The sequence below is a fragment of the Arachis hypogaea genome, chromosome 20 (genome assembly GCF_003086295.3).
Source record: "Arachis hypogaea cultivar Tifrunner chromosome 20, arahy.Tifrunner.gnm2.J5K5, whole genome shotgun sequence".
Lineage (NCBI taxonomy): Eukaryota > Viridiplantae > Streptophyta > Magnoliopsida > Fabales > Fabaceae > Arachis > Arachis hypogaea.
This window is the reverse complement of record NC_092055.1, coordinates 33,555,130-33,561,129: the sequence shown is the minus strand read 5'-3', so window position 1 is coordinate 33,561,129 and position 6,000 is coordinate 33,555,130. Positions and strand designations below refer to the sequence as shown.

The 6,000-nt window shown below is 35.5% G+C and overlaps 1 non-coding gene across 1 annotated transcript; it reads left to right on the top strand.

Moving 5' to 3' along the window:
• Positions 1-297: 297 nt before the first annotated feature.
• On the top strand, positions 298-405 carry LOC112788328 (small nucleolar RNA R71). The gene has a single exon (XR_003195696.1). It is a non-coding gene; the product is annotated as a small nucleolar RNA R71 (small nucleolar RNA).
• Positions 406-6,000: the final 5,595 nt, after the last annotated feature.

Genomic DNA, 6,000 nt, shown 5'->3' with positions numbered 1-6,000 from the left:
GATGCTAGACAGAGTCTGAGAAATCATATTGACTTGCTGAGTCAATATTTTATTCTGAGCCATTATGGCATTCAGAGTATCAATCTCAAGAACTCCTTTCTTCTAATTTGTCCCATTATTCACAGGGTTCCTTTCAGAAGTGTACATGAATTGGTTATTTACAACCGTCTCAATGAGTTCCTAAGCTTCTGCAGACGTCTTCTTCAGATGAAGAGATCCTCTAGCAGAGCTGTCCAATGACATCTTGGACAGTTCAGACAGACCATCATAGAAGATACATATGATGCTCCATTTAGAAAGCATGTCATAAGGACACCTTCTGATCAATTGCTTGTATCTTTTCCAAGCTTCATAGAGGGATTCACCTTCCTTTTGTCTGAAGGTCTGGACCTCCACTCTTAGCTTACTCAATTTTTGAGGTGGAAAGAATTTGGCCAGAAAAGCACTGACCAGCTTTTTCCAAGAGTTCAGGCTTTCCTGAGGTTGTGAATCCAACCATATCCTAGCTTTGTCTCTCACAGCAAAAGGGAAGAGCATAAGTCTGTAGACCTCAGGGTCAACCCCATTAGTCTTGACAGTGTCACAGATTTGCAAGAATTCAGCTAAGAACTGATGAGGATCTTCCAATGAAAGTCCATGAAACTTGCAATTCTGTTGCATTAGAGAAACTAATTGAGGTTTCAGCTCAAAGTTGTTTGCTCCAATGGTAGGGATAGAGATGCTTCTCCCATAGAAGTCGGGAGTAGGTGCAGTAAAGTCACCAAGCACCTTCCTTGCATTGTTGGCATTGTTGTTATTTTCGGCTGCCATGTCTTCTTCTTGTTTGAAAATTTCTGTTAGGTCCTCTACAGAGAGTTGTGCTTTAGCTTCTCTTAGCTTTCTCTTCAAGGTCCTTTCAGGTTCAGGATCAGCTTCAACAAGAATGCCTTTCTCTTTGCTCCTGCTCATATGAAAGAGAGAAGAAAGTATGGAATCCTCTATGTCACAGTATAGAGATTTCTTGAGGTGTCAGAGGAAAAGAAGAATAGAAGGAGGAGGTAGAAAGGAGAGAATTCGAACTTATAGAGAGAGGGAGTCCGAATTGCACATTGAGAAAGAGTGCTAGTCCCTTAAATAGAAGAAGGTGAGAGGGGGGAAAAGAATTTTCGAAATTAAATTTTGAAAGATTTTGAAATAATTAAAAGAAATTTTGAAAAAAAAATTGATTGATGATTTTCGAAAATTAAAATTGAGAAAGTAATTAAGTGATTTTGAAAAAGATTTTGAAATCAGAAATAAAAAAGATATGATTGAAAATTATTTTGAAAAAGATGTGATTGAGAAGATATGATTGAGAAGATATGATTGAAAATCAATTTAAAAGAAATTTTTAAAATTAAAGTTGATTACTTGACTAACAAGAAATTAAAAGACATGATTCTAGAATTTAAAATTTGATCCTTTCTTAATAGGCAAGTAACAACTTGAAAATTTTGAATTAAATCATTAATTATAGCAAGGATTTTCGAAAATACTAAAAAAATGGAAAGGATTTGATTTTGAAAAGATATGATTGAAAAGATATGATCTGAAAAAGATTTGATTTTGAAAAATTATGAAAATTTGAAAAAGATTTGAATTGGAAACAAAATCTTCCCTCTTGTGCCATCCTTGCGTTTAACGCCCAAAATACTACCCTTTTGGGCGTTTAACGCCCAGCCAGGTACCCTGGCTGGCATTTAAATGCCAGTTTTCCTTCCTCACTTAGCGTTTTAAACGCCCAGCTTTTTCTGTGTAATTCCTCTGCTGCATGTTCTGAATCCCCAATTCTCTGTATTATTGACTTGAAAAGACATAATTTGAAAATTTTTTTTTTGAATTTTTCAATGATGACAAAAATCAAAATGCAACTAATCATGGAAAACTAAGATCAAATAAACAATGCATGCAAGACACCAAACTTAGAAATTTTTATATTAGAGACATTGACAAATTGAGAATGCATATGAAAAACAACAAAACACACAGAACAAGAGAATTCAAAGATCAGAGCAAGGAAATCATCAAGAACAACTTGAAGATTAGTGGAGAACATAATGCATGTAATTTTTGAAATTTAGAAAAATGCAATTGACATCAAACTTAAAATTAGACACTAGACTCAAACAAGAAACATAAATTATTTTTGGTTTTTATGATTTTAAAATATTTTGTAATTTTTCAAAAATTATTTGGAAAATAAAATAAAGATTTCAAAATTCTTAATAAGAATTCCAGGAATCATGCAATGTTAGTCTAAAGCTTCAGTCTAAAAAGATTAGACATGGCTAGCCAAGCTTCAGCAGGACATTACATACAACAGCCAAATTGATGAGAATCAATCAGCTTTTGTGATGATAAAAACATCATCTAAACTCTAGAATTCATTCTTAAAAATTCTGAAGAATAAAAATAAAATAAAGTTACCTAATCTAAGCAACAAGATGAACCGTCAGTTGTCCAAACTCGAACAATCCCTGGCAATGGCGCCAAAAACTTGGTGCACGAAATTGTGATCATCAATGGCACCAATAACTCGGTACGCACAATTGTATTCTCAACTCTTTGTCACAACTCCACACAACTAACCAGCAATTGCACTGGGTCGTCCAACTAATAAACCTTACGTGAGTAAGGGTTGATCCCACGGAGATTGTCGGGCAGATTCAAATGGTTATGGGATTTTGATAATTAAAAGATGAATAAAATATAAATTAAGATAGAGATACTTATGTAATTCATTGGTGAGAATTTCAGATAAGCGTATGAAGATGCTTTGTTCCTCCTAAACTTCTGCTTTCCTAATGTCTTCATCCAATCATTCATACTCCTTGCCATGGCAAGCTGTATGTTGGGTTTCATTGTTGTCAATGGCTACCTCCCGTCCTCTCAGTGAAAATAGTCCAAATGCGCTGTTACCGCACGGCTAATCATCTGTCGGCTCTCGATCATGTTGGAATAGGATCCATTGATCCTTTTGCGTCTGTCACTACGCCCAACACTCGCGAGTTTGAAGCTCGTCACAGTCATCCCTTCCTAGATCCTACTCGGAATACCACAGACAAGGTTTAGACTTTCCGGATCTCAGGAATGGCCGCCAATAATTCTAGCCTATACCACGAAGGTTTCAATCTTAGATTAGAAACCCAAGAGATACACATTCAAGCTTGTTTGCATGTAGACGGTAGTGGTTATCAGGCACACGTTCATAGGTGAGAATGGTGATGAGTGTCACATAATCATCACATTCATCATGTTCTTGAGTGCGAATGAATATCTTAGAGAAGAAATAGGCTTGAGTTGAATAGAAAAACAATAGTACTTTGCATTAATTCATGAAGAACAACAGAGCTCCACACCTTAATCTATGGTGTCTAGAAACTCCACTTTTGAAAATACATAAATAAAAGAAGGTCTAGGAATGGCTGAATGGCCAGCCTCCTAAAGAGGGTTCAATCATCAAAGTATGATTAAAAGATTGATTGAAAGATGAAAATACAATAGCAAAAGGTCCTATTTATAGAGAATTAGTAGCCTACGGTTTATAGAAATAAGTAAATAATGCAGAAATCTACTTCCGGGCCCACTTGGTGTGTGTTTGGGCTGAGTATTGAAGCTCTCACGTCTAGAGGCTTCTCTTGGAGTTAAACGCCAGCTTTTGTGCCAGTTTGGGCGTTTAACTCCAGCTTTTATGCTAGTTCTAGCGTTTTGACGCCAGAAATTTTATGCTGACTTGGAACGCCGGTTTGGGCCATCAAATATTGAGCAAAGTATGGACTATTATATATTGCTAGAAAGCCCAGGATGTCTACTTTCTAACACAATTGAGAGCGCACCAATTGGACTTCTGTAGCTCCATAAAATCTACTTAGAGTGCAGAGAGGTCAGAATCCAACAGCATCTGCAGTCCTTTTTTAGCCTCTAAATAAGATTTTTGCTCAGGTCCCTCAATTTCAGCCAAAAAATACCTAAAATCACAGAAAAACACACAAACTCATAGTAAAGTCCAGAAATGTGATTTTTATTTAAAAACTAATAAAAATATAATAAAAACTAACTAAAACAAACTAAAAACTACCTAAAAATAATGCCAAAAAGCGTATAAATTATCCGCTCATCACTCACCTTGCGCACAAAGGGCGCTACGTTCACTCACTCAACGTAGCACCATGAACAATTGAGCTATGCACAAGCCTGGGACCAAGCAAATTGAGTGCTGCGTTGTTGCATTTAACTGAGCGCTTCCCTAGGAGGTGTTCCTGGTTCCATTTTTCAAGCAAAGACCAAATTGTATCCAATTCTTCACCAATTGAAAAAGCCCACTCCAAAATTCTAAAATCAAAATTAGAAAGTGTATAAATAGGACTTAGTTTGATTTAGGGAGGACCTTCTTTTGAATTTTTAGTTTTATCTTTTGCTCAATTTTAATTTTAGCTAAATTTTAGTTTTAATTTTGAATTGGGGAATTGAGATTGAGATCTGTGTTCTCTTTCTCTTTGTTTTTACTCCTGCATTTCTTAATTTCTGTTTATGAATTTTGGATTGAGATTGAAAAAGTTCTGTTTCAATTCTTGATCTGAAATTCATCTTTGTTCTTCTTCTGCATAATTCTAACTTCATTTGCTGTTTTAAATTTCCTTCTTCTGCAACTTTAGCTTTTCTGTTTTAGATATTGAATTGAGATTGAAGAGCTTCATTGATTCAAATTCTGAGAATCATCTTCCACTCTTCCTCTCAATTGATCTGAGGATTGGGTTTTAATCTTTTCTGCTGTTTTAAATTTCATTTTCCTTTGCAATTGTTTTATGTTTGATTAAGGAAGGAATTGAGATCTAGATCTACTTTCTAGTCTCATTGATCCCCCAAGATCTCAAATTTCTCTTTTAGACTTCACAATTGAGCTAAGTTTACTTTCTGTTTTGTTATTCAAGCAATTTTAACTTTCTATTTAGATTTCCTGCAACTTATTTCATCTTCTATTTCTCTGATTAATTTCTCTTTACATTCTCTTGTTGAATTCTGAATCTCAGCTCCCACATCCCTTTACTATTCAAGCAATTTACATTTCTTGCATTCTAATCTTCAGCTATTTATATTTCTTGCAATCTAAGTTTCAGTCATTTACATTACTTGCACTTTAAGTTTTAGCTCTTTTACTTTCTTGCACTTTAAGTTTCATGCAATTTACTCTTCTGCACTTTACTTTTCTATCAATTTCCCCTCTCCCTTTTATTTTCATGCAATTTAGCTTCTGCTATTCAAGTTTTACCCAAATCATCAACTGTTTGCTTAACTAAATTCATCACCTAACTAAAATTGCTCAATCCATCAATCCCTGTGGGATCGACCTTACTCGTGTGAGTAATTACTACTTGATGCGACCGGTATACTTGCCGGTGAATTTTGGTGTTGGAATTCATTTTCAACCCATCAAGTTTTTGGCGCCGTTACCGGGGATTGATCTAGATTGACAATGATTAAGTAAGGTGGTGGTCTAGATTAAGCACTTTTTCTTTTTTTTTTTACTAAGCACATTAACTGTTTGAATTTTTGCTTAAGCTAACATTAACTTTGCTCTATCAGTATAGTGAACTATTTTTGTTTTCTGGTTCTGTGTTTATTTTTCTTGCTGTTGTATGTCAGAGGCAAGGAGAGAGATCCCTACCTTTTATGATCAAAACGAGAGAACTCTTAGAAGACTAAGAAGAGAAGCAAGAGGGAAGGGAATTGTTGGAGAAGAAGAACCTTTTGAAGAAGAGATCCCAGAAATGGAGAAAAATTCAACAAATCCAACAGTGGGAGTGGCCAACAACAATGGTCAGCCCCAGAGGAGAGTTTTGGCTTCATATACGTTATCTAATCCAAGGCATTGTGGGAGTAGCATCCTTACCCCAAATGTCAATATAAACAATTTTGAATTAAAGCCCCAACTCATCACTTTGGTACAAAACAACTGCTCATATGGAGGAAGCCCTTTGGAAG